The sequence below is a fragment of the Ailuropoda melanoleuca genome, chromosome 6, assembly GCF_002007445.2.
Source record: "Ailuropoda melanoleuca isolate Jingjing chromosome 6, ASM200744v2, whole genome shotgun sequence".
NCBI classification, from domain to species: domain Eukaryota; kingdom Metazoa; phylum Chordata; class Mammalia; order Carnivora; family Ursidae; genus Ailuropoda; species Ailuropoda melanoleuca.
Genome location: NC_048223.1, coordinates 87149143 through 87171326, shown reverse-complemented (window position 1 = coordinate 87171326; position 22184 = coordinate 87149143). Strand labels below are relative to the sequence as shown.

Sequence of the window (22184 nt, the reverse complement as noted above, 5' to 3'; positions counted from 1 at the left end):
GAAAATGAGGGTGCTTATTCCCCCCTGCAAGGATTGTTTTGAAGGCTTAATGGGTGGGGCATGGTTCCTGGCGCATAGTAGGCCATCAATGCATGTGGATGACTTTCTTCTCTCTGTCGTGCTGGGTGGGGGTTGCTACTGATGAAATTCTCTCTGCTCAGCACGCCTGGAACAGAGCTTTGGGTAGGCACTCGGGCTGGAGAGCGGTGACCACTCGCAGGTTGTTAGCTCCTGGCCACTCGGCCTTCAGGCCCTTTGTTGACTATGTCTCCTTCTTCCCTTCCCTCTGAATGGCAGAAGCAACACATCGAACTTCCTTCCTGGTGGCATGGTTGTGTAAACGGTTCATGTCATCTTTCCCCAAGAATACCTGGAGAGTGGTTGTGCTACAGTTGGCCTGCAGAAGGCATGGCGGCTGGGAGAGGAGGGGCAGAATAGGTGATGTGGACCAAGCTGGGGATTCCACAGGGCAGAGATGGAATGTGTGCTTTGGAGAAGTTCGCTCAGCAGGGATGGAGGATAGACACACAGTGGGCACTTACAGGGCCCTCAGCCAGGGACTTCAGTAAGAACCGGCGTAACATGTATCTGTGATGGGCCCTCAGGATGGAAATTGGACCCAACCTGGCCCAGTACCCTAGTTTAGAGATCGATGTCCGTATGGGGGTGGACACGTGTGCATTGGCATACATGGTGATGGTGATGATGGTGGTGCTGGTGATGACGGTGGTGGTGATAGAGCCGATTCAGCACTTAGTACGTGCCAGGTACTTATCTACCTGCTTTGCTTGGGTGTTACTTCATTTAATTCTGGTAAGAATCCCGTGAGCTTACTACTGCTTATTATCTTCATTTTATAGATGAAGAACAGAGGCAGAGAGAGATTCAGCAAAGTGTCCAATGTCAGGGGGTGGAGCGCGATGTTGAACCCTGGCAGACTTAATTACTCTGCCACCCTGCCTCTCTCCCAGGCATGCTGACCAGCTATGCTGAGTAAGGCGGTGTCCTGTGGAGCAGACAAAGCTGTGGCCTAGTGGTGTCTAACAGAAATATAATGTGAACCACTTGTATAATTTAAAATAGAAGAAGTAAAAAGATCCAGGTGAAATTTATTTAATATATTTTATTTAGCTCATTGCATTTATTTAGTTCATTATTGTTGTTCCAACATGTAATCAACAGAAAAAATTATTAATGAAATATTTTACATTCTTTGTTTTGTACTCAGCCTTTGAAATGTGATGTCTGTTTTACACTCACAGCCTTTCTCAGTTGGATTATCCATTTAAGGGCTCTGAGGTCACCTGTGGCTTGTGATACTCAGGGGATCACCCATCCCCTCTCCTCCTGTGCTCACAGCCTGCCTGGGAGACAGATTGCCCTGATTTTTGCTTTGCATTTGCTTGAATGGTTTCCCATCTTTCTTGTGTCTCTGAGACTTCACACAGCTGCTCCTTTCTGTCATCTCAGGAGGGGCTGGAGCTGAGTCCTACAGGTCAGAGAGACTTTGGAGAGGTCAGGACTGGGGGCACCCGTGAAAGTCAGAGCAGGCGGGGGCAAGTCATATCTGCCTTTCTGGGGGGTCAGGAGGTAGGTGAGTCTGGGGTAGAGAATTTTTGATGATGACCATTGTAGCTGCCATTAGCTGGGCACCAACACAATCTGCTTGGCATTTTTCACGTAATTTTCCCAATCACCCCGTAATATAATTCCCTCTTTTATTTTAATCAGTGGATTGACTGGGAGGGAGACTGAGGCTCAGAGAGGTTTGAGACCCCTCAGTCGCTGGATGGTGAAGCCAAGGGGCCTCAGTCAGGCCCGGGGCTGTCTGACTCCCAAGGCCAGGCCTTTTTGGTCAGCACACTCAGGTCAGCTCAGGCCGAGGAGTGGGAATTATTCCTGATAGGAGCCAGGGGGCCATTGAGGCTTGTGAACAGCGGTGTATCCAGGGGACAAATCTGGCAGCGGGAGTACTGGTGAGCTGCATTTTCTTTAGCTCGCTGGATAAAATGACGTGCCACAGTGGAAAGTCCCAGGAACGCTCCCTGGTTTGGAGGAGCCCCTTGGGGTAACTGTTACTATTAGCCTCTTCTGGTCCATGCTGCAGGGGTTACAACGTCGCTCTGGGGGAGACACTCAGCTAGGCCTGTGGGTGCAGTTGGGAGTCAGTCAGAGACAGGCTACCTTGATGGTTGGGATGCAGCACCCCTGTGAGCCCATCCACGGCGGGCAGCCCCGGGTTGCTTCTCCTCACCACGGCCAGTGCTGAAGTGGATGATGGTGGACATCTTTACTGACTGCCTGCTCTCAACTCACATTTATAATTGGAGTGGGTGCCAGTTTACCCCAGGGTAACCTCGCGTTCACTCCCTGGCCTTTTTGCCTGCTTTCTTTCATGGGGACAACAGAGGTGGCCTGAGGACTTAGGTCACTGGGAAACGTCCCTACTCTGAGCTGCCTGTGGGAGGAATTTATGCAGGTGCAACGCCACCAGTCACGCTTTAAGGCACAACTGCTGTTATTGTCACTAAGGAAAGCATTGAGTGTGGCAGGCCTTGTTCAGCTCCCTGCCGTATGGCCTCTAGACTGGGACTCTGGGTTCCATGAAGGACCCACTGTATGTCTGGGCTGCCCAACAGTGGGAGCCTGCAGGGCATGGAGTCCTGCTCAGATCTGTGCTGAGTGCTTCTTCTGTGGGAGAGATTTCTGAGGCTCCAGGGCCCGGGGCCTCAGGGAGAGCTTAGCAGGATAGAAGACAGAGGGTCTTACAGCTGGCTGCCGTGTGTGGGGGGACTTCTAGGGATCCCAAGAAGAAGTAGGAGGCAACACCTAGAATCTGCCCCACTCTCTCCTCCTTCCTTCCTATATCAAGGTCCTGCTTCCCAGTGATGGGACCTTGATGACATTACTCAGTGTCTCGGGGCTTCCATGTCCTTGTCCACAATATTGGAGTGACTACATCTCCTTACAGGTGTGGCGAGGCTTTGGAGCAGATTTGCTGGTCCAGCATCCTTGTCCATGCTGGGCTGCTTGTGAAGATTTTGGCCATCACTCTGTTGTGGTGGATCGTGAGAGAACCCACTGGCTCTCATCCTCTTGGCTCCGTTTGGGGGCCTTGCCCTCACATCAGTTTCTCTGTTTCCTGACATTTCAGTCTTTCCTTTCTTTGGTTCCTTCCCTGTCATTTCCCCCCATCTGCACCAGGCAAGGAGGAATCTAGCTCCTTCCTCTGCCATCCTGCCTCTTCTCCAAGCGCCCATATGCCCTCGGAGCTGGTGTCTGGAAAGTGTCTTCGGTAATTACCGCCCTCCCTGCCTCCCCAGAGACATTCTTCTGAACGCCTGCCATGGTTCGTTCGTGTGTCAACTGGCGGAGGCAGACACCCATCTAGGTGGCTCTGTGAAGGGGTTTTGTAGATGGAGTTAATGTCCACCCTCAGATGGCCTCAAATAAAAGAGGTGAAGGTGGGCCTCATCCAATCAGTTGCAAAGCCTTAAGACCAGAAAGTTCAGTGAGGAAGAAGGCATTCTGCTTCAGTACTGCCACCTTGCTCCTACCTGAGGGTTTCCAACCTGCTGCCTGCCCTACGGATGTCAGACTTGCCGGCCCCCACAGTTGCAAAGCCAGGTTTTTTTCTTTCTTTTTTTTTTAATATATATATGGCCAGGGCTTTCTCTGCACCTTTTCCCTTTGCTTCTCCATCTGCACACTGGCTAATTCCCTCAGCCTTGCTTCCTCCGTATGGCAAGAAACATGGCAGCTCTCACCTTCTGAGCTCAAGTGGTGAACTTCATCACTCCAGTGCTTATCCCTCTTCTCTCAGTTCCAGCTTGCAAAAAGTTGGGGACAGGCTCTTTCGGCTCCTGAACCAGCGTGTGGGGAGCGGGGGGCTCTGGATGGCAGCTCCTGCTAGAACTGCAGGATTGGGGTGGAGTAAGGAGACATTCCCCAGAACAAGGGCTGGAAGATGTTTCCAGAAGGGGGATATGTGTGTGGCAGACAGCCAGCTGAGCACCCACGCCTTCCCTTCCTCCACGTCTTCCACAAAGGCGAGGCGTTGGCTGATGCTTGTGTAGCTCGGATGTAGTTAGTACCTTGGCTGCGGGACCCAGCATTTCCACGTCTGGCTTCCGCCCCAGCCCCCCAGCTGCTTGAGGGCAGTGCTCACACGTATTCATCTCGGTGGTTCTCTGGGGCCAGCAGAGTTGGTGGCCGTCCAGTGTATGCACGTGTCTTTCCTTTTTCCCTGCTCACATGTCATTTTTCCAATTCCCACTTTCATGTAGGTGTTTTCACATCTGCTGTTATTGTCACTAATAAAAATAGTGACTGTTGGCTCAGTTCGTTCCAAGCACCTTACGCTTGCTATCTCATTTAATCCCCGCACCAACTCCTCCAGGCAGCATAATTCTCATCTTACAGATGAGAAAATTGCTGCTGTGAAAGGTTCGAAGTTCCCATGGCCAGGAGGGGCCGAGCTGAGCCAATTTCAAACCCAGAGCTGCCAAGTTCCAACCTGGGCTCTTCCCTCCACAGATGCTGCCCCTCCCTTTTACCTGGGCCTTCCGTTAATGCCCCGTCAGTGTCTGCTCTGTGCTGGGCACTGTGCCGGGTCCTGGGGACACAGTGGCAGATGAGACATGAGGACCGACTAGTGAAGACGATCATTTTAGGAGATGGGAGGTGTCATGAAGAAGAGGGGCAGGGATGTGGCACGGTCGCAGGTGGAGGGGAGAGGGGCCATCTGGCAGCGACATTGGAATCGGTACCACGGTGCTTTGAAGGAGGCAGTAAGATAAAAACTGGGAAGAGCTTTCCAGCTGAGGGAACAGCAAGTGTGAAGTCCCTGAGGTGGCAACAAGCTCTGAGTGTTCAGGAAGGAGAGATGAGGTCTGCGTGGCTGCGGGCGGGGAAGGGGGTAGAGAAGGAAGCTGGGTGGGAGAGCAGGTCAGGGGCTTGCCATGTGGAGGCTCTCAGGTCCTGGATGAGGACTGGGGATTTCATTGTAAGCATGCTGTCAGGCCACTGGTGGGTTTTTGAGCTGGGCAGCAACATGTCTGCTTCCTGCTTAGAGAAACCACTGTCTGTGCTCTGCGGTGTAGAGGCAGGGAGGCCTGGGAGGAGGCTGTCAGAATCTGGGAGAGGTGGTGGCATGGACCACCCAGGCAGAGGAGAGTTTGGGTGTCACACATCTTGTGGATTATAGGTGAGGAGTGAGGAAAGGGGGGTGGTTTCCAGGGAGACTCCCGGGCTTCTGGACTGAGCCACTGGGTGGTTTGTGATATTCGGATGAGAGATTGAAAATCGAGAGCTCCGCTCTGGGCTGGGTTTTGTTTGAAATGCCTGTTTCCAAATGGAGAGATGAGTCTGGAAACCCTGGCAGAGTCCAGGGTAATGCTATAAGTCAGGTGTGGCTGCTGTTTGAAGCCACAGGACTGGATGGTATCATCTAGGGAAGAGGGGAGGCTGGCCAGGACCCTGCAAAGAAGCTGACTCTTGGATTTTAGCAAAATGGAGGGCCCATGGGCAGCTCCTCTCCCCATGGCTGGAGGTGTTGTGTTTATAACACCATTACCTTAGAGCCCCTCTCTCCCTCTCCTTCTGGCATCTAGCCTGGTCCTGACCTCTGATAGCCGGGTTTTGTTGCTGTCAGGGAGCTGGTAGGTCGGCATGTGCAGGGCATCCTACAGATTTTGATCTCCTGACTTCCAGGAAGAGCATGAGGTCCAGAGTGTGGTGTCTGGGGGGCTTGGTCCTACCCACCAGCAGACGTGCAAGTGCTTGAACGCCTTGCCCTACCCTCATTCCATGACGTTTCCCTGCCTGCCTTCCCATCCTCCCCAGGCCAGCCCTCTGTGCAGCAGAACCTCAGACCTTCCTCCTGGGCACACAGCTGAGCCCTGCAGGAGACAAATGGCTCTCCTCCCTCCTGCAGTTTCCAGCCCCCTCCCACAAGAGACTCCTGGGGACTGTTAACCTGTCCCTGGCTTATCCTGATGTATGTAGTTGGAGGGAAGGGGCAGGGAGTGAAGATGAGAAGAGGGAGCTTTGCAGGAGCTTTGACACCTCCGACTGCCCCAGGAACCCGTGCCAACCAGCAGACAATTGGATCTCTCTTTTCTCCTGGTGACAGGGCTTGTGATAAACTGCAAATATTTCATTCCTAACAGAGTTTTATTGCTATTCCAGAATGGTAGGATTAATTCTAAATGCTTTCTGGGGTGCTCATTTCCTTCTAAACTGAAAATCACTATGATTGCAATGAAAACTCTGACTCGGAATCAGAACCCGCATCTCCAGTTGCCCTTGCAAAGTTGGGGGAAAGGCAGCTGTGGGTTATGAAAGAGCCCGTGTGCTGCCCTGAGCAGAGGCCGCACGGCCGCTGCTGCGGAGAATGGCAGACTGGCCACCGGGCTGGCCTGGTAGAGCCTCAGAATGCGGGTGCTGCCCCTTCGGCTCGCGCTAGGGCAGCCGGGTCCCAGGGCCAGCGTGGGGCAGTCCCCAGCCTCAGGGCATGGCACAGCCTCTGGTACGGGCCAGGGGAGAGCACTCTGGGCAGAGTGTGGGTTTGTTTCTGATCGTTGGTTTTCCTGGAAGGCAAAGGAGGCTATCAAAAACGAAGGGCTTTTGCATAGCAGACGTGTCCCGATAAAGCAGAGGCTAAGGGCAGGGGCTTTGGAATCATGGCTCTAGCACTTAACCTCTTGAGTCTCAGTTTTGCCATCTGTAAAATGGGGATAATGATAGAACCGCCCTCCTGGGCTTGCTGGGGTGGTAGATGTGATGGGGAGACGTCAGGACATCTCCATGGTTGCTGCTCCTGGGGAGGATGCCCTAGGCAGCTTACAATGGCAGCCCTGCCAGTCCTTCCACTCTGGCTTCACAGCCCAGCCCCAGAATGGGCTTCTGCTATGACCCACGGGGTCTTCTGCTTCTGCTACGACCCAGAGGGTCTTCTTGGACCTAGCTTCCACCCCTGGATGGAGGACAGCCTTTCATTAGTTAATTCATATATTTCCCCATGTGGCTTTATGGAGCTGCTCTTACCTGCCAGGTGCTGTGTGTGGCGCTCAGGATACGCAGTGGTGAATAAGACACTCAGGACCTCAGGATCCTGGGTCACTGGCCAGAGATACTTGCTGCTGCTGGAATGGACCTCCTCGGATATTGAGGCCAGTCCACGGTCAGATGGGAGTCACAGGTCTTCCAGGAAAATGGGGCATGCTTGGACTTTGGTCCTTGGGGGTCCATGTTCTATTGTGTTCACCCTCCTGGAGACAGCAGAGTAGGGTGGAGACCGATCTGCCTGGGTCAGCCTCTATTACTTGAGTGACAGAAGCTCTCCTGGCTCCAGGTTTCTCATCTGTAAACCAGGAATTCCACTGCCTTCAGAGGCTGGCTGTGAGGAGAGCATGAAGGTGAGCGTGTGGGGATAACCGCGGAAGGTGTTCCATGCTGGGGCTTTGCTCCCCTCCTCTCCGCCCAGCGCTTCCGGTGGGGAGATGTTTATCCTTGGGAAGAGGAGTAGTGTTGGCATTGACCCTGGCAGCCATGTTCCCATTGTTGTGGCCTGCGCCACTGGCATTGATCGTGCTGTTCGTCCAATTGTCCCCATCCTCTTTGGAGCTCTGGAGCTGCCCTGGCATTTCCAGTGCCTTCTGGCGGCTGGCGATGGATGGCCCTATGGTCTAGCCCTTGCCTGTGGTGGGCCCCCTCTCGGGTGTGGATGTGTGATGGACCAGCCTGAGGATGGTATTTTGGAAGGAAAGTTCAAATTGTATTTTAGGATAATACCCTGCCTCCTCTGGCCCCTACCCTGAATCCCATTTGTAATCTGGCCTAAGAGGCTCTGGTGAGTGGGAGTTAACGAGCTTGTGATGGGTGGGCCAGCAGTCCTATCAGGCCTGCGGATCCTGGCTCTTAATTAATATAGATGTGGGTTTAACTTTGGGATTTAGCAGGCATGTTTTGAAAGTGGGGTCGTGTGGAGCTACAGAGGCCCCTGGCCACTTCCATTTGTTCCCAGAATGGTCTGGCTGCCTGGGTTGGGGTGTCTGGGCATGCCATCCCTCCTTGCAGGGCTCCCAGACTCCACTGACCGTTGGCCTGATGATGCCATCATCTTGCCTGCAATGACCAAAGCAAGGCACCAGAGTGAGACGCCAAGCCTCTGCTTGCCAGGCGGTGTGGCGGGGCCACAGCACGGACACCTTCTGGGGGAGTCAGCTCCTGGCTCGGAGTCGCTGGGGGAGGCCAGGGCCACAGAATGTGTCGTTCCTTCATCCCCGGAGCAGCCTGTGTTCTCGTGTGGGTGCAGGTGTGGTTTCTGACCTGGGCACGTGACACTAGGGGAGAAAACGTGCTGGTGTGTGTGTACGAGGGGGAGTGCACTGTGTGTGTGAATGCATGCACACACAGGTGTGTGTGTGTTTGTGTGTGTGTTGAGTGCTGCTGTGGAAGTGTGTGTGGGTGTGGGTGTGAGTGTATGTGTGAATGGTAAGTGTGAGCACGTGTTCTGGTGAGTGGGGAGTGAGTGTGAGCAGTGCTGTGCTGCTAAATGCTTAACAACTGGCTCTCCAAGAAAACAGGAAGCGCTGATTTGTAGTTTTGCTGGTTTCTGGGGTGTACATACTCCCACGGGGCGGATTTTGAGCGTCATGGTGTCAGTGAGCATTGAGTTGGGAATGTGTTGTGTGCTGTGACGTGGTATTTCAAGTATAATAGACATCAGTAGTGCAGATAATAGTAAAATACAGTAAAGAATTAGGAAGTGATGAGCTTTGTGTATTCATCAGTTGGTTTGTAATAGAATTTGTTCAATTATAAGTTTGCATCATTTAATCGATAGTCGCCATGTGGAATACCTGGCTCACAAAATTGAAAATTGAAGAGTAGGCTCTCACGAGGTGTTGCTAGCTGGTTCCGGCACACCACTGTGTAAGTGAGTGTGTGCGTGAGTGAATGCGTGAGCGTGCAAGTGAGTCTACGTGTGTGAGCAAGTGTGTGCGTGGAGGCATGAGTCCGAACATGAGTGTACCGGCTTGTGAGTGTATGCGAGTGTGCATGTGTGTGTGTGGTGCGGGGCGAGGAGGGGAGGCCTTCCTGCACAGCCTGCAGAGCCTGGGCGCTGTGTGTGGCCGTCTTGCCAGGGTTGAGCCTCCTGTCCTCTCCTCCCACTTCCTCCTACGTTTCTGTCCATTGTTGCCTACTCACCAGCCCTGGCAGCCTCAACCTGGTGTCTGCCATCCCTTATTCCTTCCTTGCCTTCCTTCTCTGCAGCCAAAGGCCCTCTTCTCCATTCTGGTGCTCACATCCATGTTCAGGCCCCATTGAGTCCTACCTGGGCCATGGCCTTGGCTTTTGATGGCCTCTGGACCTCTGCCCTCCAGGTCGTGCCCCCTCTTACAGAACTGCCAAATGAATTTTTCAGAATCAAACCCTTTCTTCCACCCCATGGCATGTCCACACCACCCTTTGTGGTCTGCCCTGCCTTGGAGTCCAGCTTCATCTGCCCGACACCGCGCTCTCTGCACCAAAGAGGGCGCTGGCGGTGCCATCTGTACCCCCACTGCTGCCTGACTCCGGCACTCCCTGAGCAGAGCCTCCTGCCCGCCTGCCTCGCCCCGCCCACACTTCCCTCTGCGCAGGTGTTACCGCGTCTCTCCCTCTGGCTTTGGGGGCAGAAGCCCACCCCACCCTGGCACCCATTTGGCCTCGGAGGTGTGAGGCTCTGTGCGTGCTGCCAGCGCCTGGGCAGAGCCGGGCCCTTCTGCAGGGTGGCATTTGGAGGCTCCCAGAGAGCGATGGCGGCATCCATGGGCCCCTGGCTGCCCTTCCCTCCCGGCTCTGGTTGGCGCTGCTTCTTCAAAGGCGAGTTCCAAAGGAAACAAATTAAATCTGAGTAAATATCAGAGAGTAATTATGTAAATTAAATACATAAGTAAAAGAACATTTGTCATAAGGTCAACGGAGAGCCATGGAGACAGAGGCTTCGTACGCCGGGGTCGGTGGGGAGCAGGAGGGGCCGGGTGGCAGTGCAGATGGGGGTGTCACCGGAGAGGTGGGCTCATCATGCCCAGCCCTCCCCAGGCTTGGACTTTGTCCCAGGTGCTTTGTGTTTCTCATTCCTTTGCTCCTCACAACGGGACCACATCAGAGGCGTCACCCTGCCCATTTGACAGAGGTGGGACCCGAGGCTCAGAGAGCCGAGGAGACATACCCAGGTCAGGGTGGCAACATGGATTGTCCATCTCCTGGTGTCAGGCCCCAAAGCCCAGCTCCTTCTCCTGTGTGGGAGCCACAGCCCTGCCTTGAAAAGGCCTCCCCAGAAGGGGTACAGCAGCTGCTCGGCTGTGTGTCTGGCCAGGAAGGGCACTCAGGTGCATAGTGGGGCTACGGACTGACTCTAGGGCCGACTTTGTTCCCCCTTGGTCTGTCCTGTGCCCCAGAGACTTGGCGTGGAGTGGGCAGGAGGGGTGGAGTTGGTGTGGCTGGGGCCAGAGGCCCCGGTCTCAGCTGACCTGCAGGCCACCCCGCTCTTCCTGCTGTCCTGCAGCTTTCTGGCCAGTCCCTAGAATGCCGCCATGGCCATCGTCCTTGGGGACACACCAGGCCACTTGCCTGTCATGGCCACACACAGCCAGCAGCAGGCTCCTCAGGTGGGCAGCTGGGTTCTGTGAGGCCTTTGACCTGTTGTTCTCTTGGCCTGGAGTACTCTTCCCTCTCTCGTTGACACAGAAAAGACCACTCCATCCTGCAGCCCGGCCTCTGTGTTGAGCTCTCTGAAGGTTTCCTGGAGGTCTTTACGCACCTCCAGACACTGTCTGGACAAAGAGGCTCCTTCCCAGGGACTTCCCATGGGTCTTAGCACATCTTTGAGCATTGCTAGTCTGTCTCCATTAGCTCCTTGTCTGTTCCATCTCTCTGACCTCCATAATGGGCATGGCAAGGTGTGGGCATCAGACTCGAGCTTGGAGAAACCCTGAGTGAGTGAGGTGCATGTGGGGCCAGCCCCACAGCCCTGTCACGGGGAGGTGGGAGGTTGCTGCTTGTCCTGGGGTGAGCCAGGAGTAGGGTCAGCAGGCGGCGGCCCTGGGCATCCCCCGAGCAGGTGTGTACATGGGGAACCAGCCCAGGGTTGCTCCCAAGTCAGTCTGGTTGAGGCTGCTGTTTCCAGGAGTGTGGGCCTTTCCACAGAGTGATAATTTATGGAATTAATGAAGATGCTGCATTTCACTGTGTAATATTGGTTATTAATACTGATTGCAAATTAACAGCTAGTATGGCATGTATCACATTTTTGCTCATATTAAAAGCTAGACCCTGACATTTGACCAGCATGCTGTGTGGTCTCTCTGGAACTCTACGCACCTTGGGTAGCTATTCCGTAGGCCTGGGCTGGGGTCCGGGGGAAGCTCTGGCCACAACCAGTAGGTCCCATGCCTTGGTGTGGCACAGAGAACAGAGCCTCTGACAGTAGATGAATCTGGAGTTGAATCTCAGCTCTGTTCCGAGCCTGGGACTTATCTGTGAGATGGGCACAATCTGGTGATTCCCTGGGGGTGCTCCAGGCTCAGATGGAGGGTGTGTCAGGCACTCAGCTCAGCATCCGCACACAGCCAGGGGCACTGACCTGCCCCCGTCTCATCCCTTTCCAGGTGTCTTTGACTGCTTGGTGAATGTGGGGAGAGCGGTCCGGATCTGAACCCTGGTCCTCCCCCTAACTGACTGGATGACTTTGGGCCATACATCACAGCATCGTGGAGATCAAACGAGACGATATATGCAAAACATTCAGTGTCCTGCCTGGTGCAAAGTGAGACCCTAATCAGCACGTGCCATTCTGTCATCCATATTTTGTGCAGCATCCATCCTGCTGTGACGTGGGGGAGGTCATTTCTCTGTGACCTTAACAAAAAGCAAAGTCTCTGGATTTGGGGCCCCTTAGGAATTCAGATGGGGCTCTTCTGGGTAGACATTTGGAAAGTACGTTTCTAGATTTGTTTCGGGATCCTACTTAAATTAAAAGTCCAGGAAAATAATCCAGAACTTTCTCAAAGCATGAATGTGGGTTGTTCCCCTTGTGGGCCGTGTGGTGTTGCTGAAGGGACCCAACCTCCCTGGCTTCATTTTTTTTCATCTGTGAAATGGGATGGTTACGCCTTCCTCATAGGCTGTGGAGGAGAAAAGACACGAAGCTCCTAAGAAGTGTCCGGCAGCTCTGGGAGAGGGAGATCTAGCTCTGGCCTGTCTTCCAGGTCTTAAGGACTGAAGATGTGGAATGGCCTGTTGGGGTTGATGGCCAGTCTCCTGCGGGCGTTGTGCTCAGCCTCCTGTGGGCATATCCAGTGGGGTTTTGTTTCTCTCCCGACGCACCTGTTGGCCCAGGAAAGAAGCCCGTTGAGAAATGCCATTCTGATTCCTTACCCTGAAAAACTACAGGACTTTGCAAACCAGCCCTACAAATCTTGGAGAAGAACAGCTAAAATCAATACCAAATACCTTGTAAGTAAAAAGTGACAGGAACATCAAACTTTATTTGCGAAAATTCTAAGAATGATTAGCTTATTACGGATTCTTTAAAAATATGACCTCACTCAGTTGATGGAAGGGAATTGCAAATCAAAGGGCCTATTTATTACAGTGGGAATAAGGGACCTGCCAGATCACAAAAAATACTGAAGGACCCAGAGATTTGAAACATGAAAGACAGTTGCAGATCAGCTCCACGGAATTTTATCCAAATACTGAAACTTAACTTGGAGCAGAAGTTGGTGAAGAATTATTTTATAAACCCATTTTCATCATAACATGTGTAAAATGCAAATTTTGATCATTATGTAAATTAGTTACTTGGTGTAATTTACTTAATTCAAAGCACTTAATGCAGCGTGGTATGTTTTTTCCAAAGTGCCAGAGTAGATGTTTATTTTAAATTGTTTTTAATCTCGATCTTCCAGCCTGATTATTTAAAATGTTTTTCCCCTATATTTGTTTTTCAAATGGAAAGGAACAGAGCTTGGTGAGAAATGAGCATACTCTCATCAGGTGGTGCCCTCTGTGGCCGGGGCCCGGGGCCGGGGCAGGAGGTGTGGGTAGGGCTCACTTGTGGACCCCTGAGTCTGAAATGGCACATGTGTGTGTGCGCACCCCATGACTGTGCGCACGAGGATTTATCCGGAACGCCCATTCCCCTTTCTGCAGTCTGGTCTTGTATGGCTTCCCAGCTGGTTCTGAAACCTGTTTGAGCAGAAGGCTCTTGGATATGATGGGCCCCTCTTATGGGCAGAAATCTGATCTCTTTCTCAAAGAGTGTTCAATGACAGGCCATTTCCTTCAGCCACTTGACAATTTTGGAATTATCGCAGAAGGGAGAGCCGAGCCTTCCAGGGCTCCTTTGTGCCATCCGAATGGTGCCTCCCTTCTTGATGAGCCTATAGGGCAAAAGAGATGATTTGTTCTTTTGAGAACCCTTTGTGGGTGTTCCTGGGGCTGATGAGAAGGTTGGAAGGCAGCCGACAGTCACAGAACATCTATTTTCACGTACTAGCTGTAATTCACGCCCCTCACCCAAGGACCATGGGGCTCCTCTGAGGTGGGTGGGGTTAGCTCTGTTTCTCAGGTGAAGACATGGGTTCAGGGAGGTGGCTGCCCAAGCTTGCTTGGCTAGTGTGTGGTGAGATTTGAACCCAGGCCTGTGCTTATTTTGCGTTACCCTGGGGGAGTGTAGCCGATGGGGCTGCTTCTCTGGGTCTCTCCCCACGCTGTATTATTATTCAGGTATGATGGTGCCAACAAATGCCATGACAGCTATGGAAAAGCTAGCTCCTTACAGTTCCCTGGAGGAGGCGGCATACCAGCCATGGGGGTCGCCAGGGGAAGCACCTGGGGGGCTCAGGAGACAGAGAGAGAAGGGGAGCTGTGGGCAGGAGCCCTTCATGTGACTTCTGCAGGAAAGAAAGGGCGAGGTGGAGTAAACAGATTTAGGATTAGCTCGTTTGAATAATTTCAGCAGGCTCCTGGGCACAGGGCTGTCCTGGGTCTTCTGGTACCTGGTTCTGGGGTGACTAGAGCACCCAAAGCATGAGAACCTGATTAATGAGGTGGGTGGATGTGGGCTGTAGAGGGGCTGGTTTGCACATGAAAGGGGTGGTTTCCTACCTCTAGGGATTAGCTCCTCCTGCAAAGGGTGGTCCCTCTGGGGTCAGCAAGGCCCTGGATGTCACAGTATCAGAACACAGAAAATAAAAGTCATGTTTAATACAGAAAGCTGTGCTTTCTTGGGGGCTTGGGGATGAGCGGTCACTCTGGAGGACTCTCAGGGCCAGGTTGGCTATGACTGTTGTCTGGGCGGCTGAGACTGTGACCAGGACAGGGATAGGGGGAGGTGGGGGGTGGGGGGGTCTGCCTCCACATAACACCCTCAGCAAGAAGGCGTGGAGCGGTGGCATTGTGCCACTGAGGACTGTGGGACACCACCTGACCGTCTTCCTGCTCTCCTGAAGCCGGCCCCTGCTTGGGCCCTGGGGGTGTCTGCTTTCTGGGACATTGTCACCCCATGGTGGGGAGGGACCTGATGCTTCCTGTTTTACAGAGAGCTGGCTGGATGTGCCAACTCTGCTCCTCCCTTTGCTGGACTCTTGAGGGCCTGCTTTGTGCCCGCCTGACTCCCATAGAGATTTTTTCTTTTTTAATCACACCTACATAGATTGACTTCAACGAATTAATTCATCCATGAAATGCAGTCTGCAAAGGGAACACATTCTGGCACGTCGGAGATGCTCAGTAAATGAAGGAGGGGAGCCTGCTTCGGGCTCAGTCTTAGCTGCAGGACTGAGTGCTCCTTGAGGATGGGGTAGTGAAGTCTCAAATTGCGGCTGCTCCCGTGCCCAGCCTCTGGCCTGGCCTGCAACAGTGCTCAGGAAATACATGAGGATGGAAGAAAGACAGGATGAAAAGGGAAGATGCAGGGAGGGAGGGAGGGAGGGAGAAGGGAGGGAAGGAAAGGAAGGGGGAAGGAGGAGGGATGGAGGCAGAGAGGGAGGGAGAAGGGAGGGAAGGAAAGGAGGGGGGAGGGAGGAGGGATGGAGGCAGAGAGGGAGGGAGAAGGGAGGGAAGGAAAGGAGGGGGGAGGGAGGAGGGATGGAGGCAGAGAGGGAGGAGGGAGGAGAAGGGAGGGAGGGAGGGGGGGAGGGAGGGACTGGAACCACAGCAGGTAGGTCTTTGTGATCTTTTCTTTTGGAAATGGTGGATGCTTCCTCACCCTAAGACCCAATCTCCATCACCCATTTCTGTAGCTCTTTTGTGCCCCTGACAGTGGCATTTTGTGTTGGTGGTAGGGAGAGGAATGGGCAATGAAGGAGGAGAGGGGCCTGGGCAGGAGTCTTGGGAGTGAACTTGAATTAGGATAAACTGTATCTTGAAAGAAATTTGAAACATATATTTGGGGGCCAGATAAGAAAGAAGTTTTTAAAAAAGTTCCTGGAATCAAAGTTGTGTCTCAGCTTATGGAAAATTTGCTAATAATCCCTAAACACTTCTAACTGTGAACTTCTTCTGGGTGTGAGGTGGCAGCCATATATATATATGTATATTACAGATGGTAAGATATTCTTCATAAGTACTCTCAGTGCTTGGACCTTTCTTGGAAATTGAAAATAGTAGGGGAAGCAATTTGAAATGTGTTCTTTCATTTCAATTACTTTTCAGAAAGAAAGTATTTAGAATACCCATGACTATCTGATTTTTTTTCAGGAGTGGCGGGATAGTCACAACTACAACCTTAGATTTGGAAAAAAACTTTTACCCAATTTCAAGTCCTTGCTAGAATGGCTTTGCTTCCATCAAATGCGTGACATTGCATGGTTGTTGAAGTCCTTCTGGGCTTCAGGCTGGCTCTTACTGTGGTTCAGTTCGATTCCACAAACTGTGGCCATCCCTGACCCTGTGCTAGGCACTGAGCCTGGGAATTGGAGAGAGAAATGAGAAAAGACCTAGTTCCTGCTTCCCATGTCCGTGAGTTTTGAAACCCTGAGATGGCTTGACGGGATGTATGACATCAGCTGGGTCTTTTTGCAGGGGTGGGGCCGTGTAAATTTCAAATTGGGAGCATCCAGGCAGAGAGTATGCACTTGTGGGTGTGTGTGTGTGGTATGAGTGTGTGTGGCGTAGTGTGTGTGCATATGTGTGTACGTGGTACGCGTGGGTGTGCATGCGTGTGTGTGTGTGTGCGCGCTCGCGTGTATGTGGGATGTCCAGGGAAGGTGAAAGAGCTTCTTCTCCTTCTGGAGTTTAGGTGCATGGTTTCTGGTGGTGGTGATGGCGATACAAAAGCGAAATAGACAAAGCCGTTAGGACCAGACAGTCCCTTATGCACAGGCTAAGATGTATGGAGTTTATTTTTGTATGATAATAAATCTCTAGAAGGTATTTGGTTTGTTTGTGATTGATTGATGCTCTTGACGATGTTCATGTCTTGGCAACTTTAAAATAAACTTGTATTAGTTGTGGAAGTTTGAGAGGAGGGCTCTGTTGTGAGCAGGTATGAACTTAGAAGCCATCCCGGCAGAAAGCATTGGAGGGGAGGACCCAGGGTCGGGGGACCTCATAGGAAGCTGTGACAGAAGTCCCAGGGAGGCACCGATGGTGCCTGAACCTGGGAAGGGGGCGTGGAGATGAGCTAGGTTCTGGTGTTGATGTTCTCCCAGCCTGACTGACCGGTGGGCCAAGCCAGAGGGAAGCCCAGGAGTAGCTGGGAACAGAAGCAGGGGTGTGTGTTTGTGGGGGAGAGGGGGAGGGACTGGGAAACGGGAGCAGAAGGAGCACATAGTGTCTGGAGGCTCGGGAAGGAGAGACCTTGGAGGACTGGTGGTCCTGGCCTGGGTACTCTGGAGAACGCGTGAATAATGAAGAAAGAGGAGGACCCTGTTTGTTGACAACTTTGGCATGAGCTTTAGAGCAGCATGGTGTGGGTGGCAGTGGGCAGAGAGGTGAGTGGTGAGGAAGTGCCAGAGGGTGCATGGCCCTTGAGTTAGGAAGCTGGTCTGTTATGGGGAGGAGGTCCAGGGCTTGGGCGCTTGGGACCTGTGTCCTTCCGTCGTCCACTTGTGGTAGGTGCTCCGGTGCCCATGGGTCCCGGCTTCCTTCCCTCATAGCTCCACAGTTCAGGCTGCTCTTTCCTATTCCTGGCTCCAGTCATGGGGGTGAGCAAGGCCTTTTTCCTTTGGTGTCAAAGATGCCTCATTCTGGAACTTTCCATGTGCCATTTCTTCTGTCTGTAGTGTTCTTCTATGAGAGGTTTCCAGAGCTGGCTCCTCACGGACGCTCCTCACAGAGGTTTTTCCCACCTGCACCTCCTGCAGATTCCTACAGCCCAACATCTATTTCTTCAGAGCTCTTACCACTGTTGGAAATGATCTATTTAGCATGGTGTTTATTCGTTCTGGTCTGTTCTTCAACCCCTGAAATGCAAGTTCTGTGACAGCAGGAACACCGTGGGCTCATTCATTCTTGGTTCCCAGCACCTAGAAGAGGGGCCAACACAGAGAAATCTCTCAGTGAATATAAGAGAGAAGAAGGGAGGACTAAGTGTCCACTGGATGGCTTGGTCAGGTTCGGGCATTAGAAAGACTTCTGGAAACCAGGTCCCTTGAGAGCCCAGAGGGTGGGCCAAGGATGCTGAGGCCTGTGCTGGGTACCATCATATTAAATTCCTCATAGGAATGCACTTGCCCATGTTCCCTGAACTGCTTCTTTTCTCTGGGGAGCAGGATGCCTCTGCTGGGAGGCTCTCCCTGTCCCCATGTGTGACTGCTGCCCTTTTCTGTGGTTCACGCCTCCCCTTGCAGCCTTGGAGAGCTGGGGGCCATTTGCCTCCTCCTGCCCGTTCTGGGATGGGGCTGGGCATGTGATTCCATCAGCTCCTTGCCCAGTGGGGCTGGGTCTGGTTGGGGGAGCTGCACCAGCAATGGTGCCTGGGCTGGCCAGTATGCACAGGATGCTTGCAGGGGAGGGCTTGGGCCAAGGCCCAGAACTCCATGGGGGCCAGGGGGCTCCTGGGTGCCCACTCTGCTGCCCATGGGAGTAGCCTCAGCTCTGTCCCTAGTCTGCCTTCTGGAGAAATCTCCTTTTCTGGGGAGCAGCAGTGGACAGCTGGATTTCTTGGGGGGGGAGATGGGGGTAGAGGGGATTGCAGGGAATTGCAAACCCATTCTCTTATAGGGAAGAAGGGACTTTTGTTGGAGAATTGGGCTTCCTTGGCCCCATTCCTGGGGAGTGCCAGGAGGGCTGCAAAGTTAGCTCGAGCTCTCAACTGTTACTCTGCCCCCAGCCCTCCCTGTGTGCAGCTGAATAAGAGCTTCAGAGACTGAGAGCTGACCTTTTCAGCCCAGTGGGAGCTGGCGATTGTAGCCAAGGGGTGTGGTCCCTTGGGAGCGCTGCCTTTAGCCCGCATTGCTCGCTCCAGGTGTGGGGAGCCAGCTGCTGACACGGAGCTTAAACTCTCTCTGATGGCTCAGTGCCATCAGGGGCTTCCCAGAACAGAAGGCAGAAACAGAGCAGCTCAAGGTGTGCGGGAGCTCTGAGGGCTTGTGCTCTCCATGTGTACCTGTCCTTATGTGTATTGTGGGTCCCAAGGCAGTGGCCTGCATTCAATAGTGCCTCCTATTCTCTAAGAAAGTTCAGATGGTTTTTAGGCAGGGGACCTCAGGGAAGGGATCTCAGGGGACATCCTCCCCACTTTGGGAGGACTGGCCATGCTGGCACGGTGTGTGAGGTCCTTAGAGCCCTAGCAGACTCCTGGAGCCAAGGGCATGCGCACAGAGCCACACTGGAGTCCTCGGTGTGCGCATGCTCCTGGGAGGGCACAGCAAGCATGCCTCTGCAGACGTGGCTCATCTCAGCCACTTTACAGACTCTTGATGGCCTTGCGAGGTGCCCAAAGAGGAGTGGGAGCTAGTAGATGTGGGTCTCAGGGTGGCCCCTTTGTGCCTGTCCTGGTCAGCTCTCACGGTCCTGTCAGCTGTGCTCAGATCTGGTTCAGATCAAGGCCGTGGGGCAGTGAGGACTGTTGGTGTCCAGGGGAAGGGATAGGGCCGCAGAGGCCACTGGTGACCTTGCCCAGACTGGCTCCCACTCAGCCCCATGTGGGCAACGCCATGGGAAAGCTGTGTGTGGGGCTACTTGTGTGGGAGGCACAGAGAGCCAGCGTCCTCATGATTCACGGGGAGGGCACAGCTGTGCCCCAGAGAGAGCCCTGAGCACCTTTCTAGGGATGGCAAATGCATGACTAAGATTCAGTCCCGTGGCACCTGTATTCAAGTGCAGCCATGACCTCGGCCAGCTTCGCCCATCGGTGGCCTGGCCCCTGGAGCACAGACGTTTACCAGAGCTGCTTGCCTGGCAATGCACAAGCGTCTCCGTTGCTCTGGCCACTGAGTCAGACAGGAAGAAGGTACCAGATACAGGAGAGCAGGACAGGCTTTCTTCACCAAACACCTCGCTACCCTCTCCCAAAGCTGCAAAGTAGGTCCCATCATAGCACCAGGGGCTCCCGACACCCAGGCCCCTGGTTGTCAACACCCCTGGGATTCCCAGGTAGTCTATGCAGTCCCCAGAGTCAGCTTGGGCCCCTAGAGACCTGTTACCCCAAAGCCTCTTGAAAGATTCAAGAGGCTGTTCAGAGCTTCCTAGCAGAACAGGGAACAGCAGGGCAGAAGTTCACAGATGGCTCGGGGACAGAAGTGTAACAGGGGGAGGAGACCATCAGATAAAACCACTCAGAGCTGGTGTCCACCCCTGCCACTCCCTCTCCCGATCACAGCATAGCTCACACCTGCCAATAATACACTTGAACGTCTCCGCACCAAGCAAACACCCGTGCCCAGCAGCCACTCCTCTGCTGGGCACGTGACAGCTTTCCATCTGTGCCCAGGATGGCCTCCCCCTCGATCTGGGCTGCCTAATGCAGCAGACACTCGCCACAGGTGGCTATTTAAATTTAAACTTAAATTCATGAAAATAAAATGAAATCACACCTCCATTCCTCACTCACACTAGCCACATTTTAGGTGCCCAACCACCACATCTGGCTAGCGGCTATCATACTGGACAGTACAATTGTACATATGATGGATCATGGCGGAAAGTTCGATTGCATGAGATTGCCTGAGAAACTGTCTATCAACCAGTGTGGTGTAAATGATGTTCCCACATACAGGCGTTTAGCTGCATTGAGGCCCCTGGGAACAGCCTCCCTACTCCCATGCCTCTTGCCCTGCCACTTTGAACACCCTCCGAGCTCCTACTCTGGGACACGTGACCTCCTTTGACCTATGAGACAGTTGTGACTTGGTGTAAGCAGAGGTGTGAATACGTGTGCATTCTGCCACCACCATGAGGACATCTGTGGGATGGCCTGCCAAAGGGACGTGGACGCATGTAGAGCATCAGGCAGGACCCCAGCCATACGTCAGCCACGGCCAGTGGCACGAGTGAGCCTAGAGCAGAACTGCCCACTTGATCCACAGACTCACAACAAGCAATAAATGACCATTGTTTTAGGTCATTAAGTTTGGGGTCGGCTTGTTTCTCAGCAATAACTGACAGAGTGAGCTTATCAGACACCTATATCTCATATGCATTGTGACAACTTCAGTGAAAGCACAGGGCTTCTGTCTTAAAAGTAGCCTCACACAGGGGCAGCTGGGTGCCTCAATCAGTTGAGCATCCGACTCTTGGTTTCAGCTGAGGTCATGACTTCAGGGTTGTGAGATCGAGCCCTGCATCGGGCTCCACACTGGGCATGGAAAGCTTTATCCCCAGTTTACAGATGAGCAAACTGAGGCACAAAGTGGCTGGAAGATTTGCCCAAGTGTTTAAGGAACTATCCTACATTCTAAGTCCACAGCTAGTGCTCAGAGCCTATTCCATGACTTCTCCCCTGGTGGGAAATAGGGCTCCCCTACACGTTTTCCCCCAGCACCCCAGTGCTGCCGTGCACTCTGGTCTCCTCCCTGGCACTGTGTTTGTTTTCCGTGACCTCTCTTGCTATTAGCGGGGACTAGACTTACTGCTGAGCTTGTCATCCTGGTGAGATGGGCAACCCAGGGTTGACTGCAGCAGTTTGCACAGTGCCTGGCTCGCTCAGGAAGTTTGTGGAACAGGCATGAAGTGAAAATCTGGGTGGGGAATGGGTTGGGAAAAGCAGTCTGGTTGAATTCATACTGTTTACTGTAAATTTGATTTTGGGGGACTGGATGGGCCAGGGCGTGCCTGTGGGGGCCCATGGGCATCTCAGGCTCTGGGAGAGAGCAGCTTGTGTGACATGGGCAGGCCCAGAGTGTCCTGGAGAGCGGGCTGCTCGGGTGTGGGCTTGCCTTTGGGAGTGGACCACGCGTATGGGCCAGATAAAGGAAACATCCCAGACTCTGAAACGTGGCTTCTGGGTTGAGACTTTGGGCTGCAAGTGACAGAATCCAGCTCAAGTGGGCTCAGGCAGGAAAGGGTATTCTTTGGCTCATAGAAAAATCCAGGAGAAGCCAGATTCACAGATGTACAAAGGCTTCATTGACGTCATTGGGATCAGGTGTCACTTTCATACCTGCTTGCCTCTGAGTTGGCTCCAGTCTTGGGGAGGTCTCCCTTTGGAGAAGACAGATGGCTCACGCAGGGCTGAGAGAAGTTTGGGCCCTAGTTTTAAAAAAAAAAAAATCAGATGCTCACGAGAGTGGGTTTGCATTCATACGTGGTGGGGCCCAAGCTCCTCCTGAATGCTCATTCCCCAGTAATTTGTTCCAGCTCCCCCTGCTCCCTTCTTGCCCTGGCCTTGTATCCTGACCTCTTGGCCACCACAGAGGAAAGAACAGGCCTCTCTCCCAGGTGCTCCTCCAGAGTCCAGGGATGGTGCTCAGTGGACCATCTTGGACCATCTGCTCGCCCCTGAACCCGTCAGGATATGAAGTGCAGGTCGGATTTGGGCAGTCACCCGCACTGGAAAGAGAGTGGAATAGGAGTTCCATCCAGGGAAATCAGGCACCTGGAGCAGGACAGGGTCCCAAGCCTCAGGGCTGGGGTGTGAGGGCGGAATGTTCCGTCACGGGATTGGAGCTGGCCCAAGGTTGGGCCCACTTCGGTCAGAGAAGGCATTGGCCTTAGCTCACCTGCCTTGGGTCAAGGAGTCTGAGCCG

At 53.2% G+C, this 22184-nt stretch overlaps 1 protein-coding gene across 1 annotated transcript in view; it reads left to right on the top strand.

Moving 5' to 3' along the window:
- GRID1 (glutamate ionotropic receptor delta type subunit 1) overlaps nucleotides 1-22184 on the top strand; it is a 731471-nt gene that overhangs the window by 211585 nt on the left and 497702 nt on the right. The window lies entirely within an intron of this gene.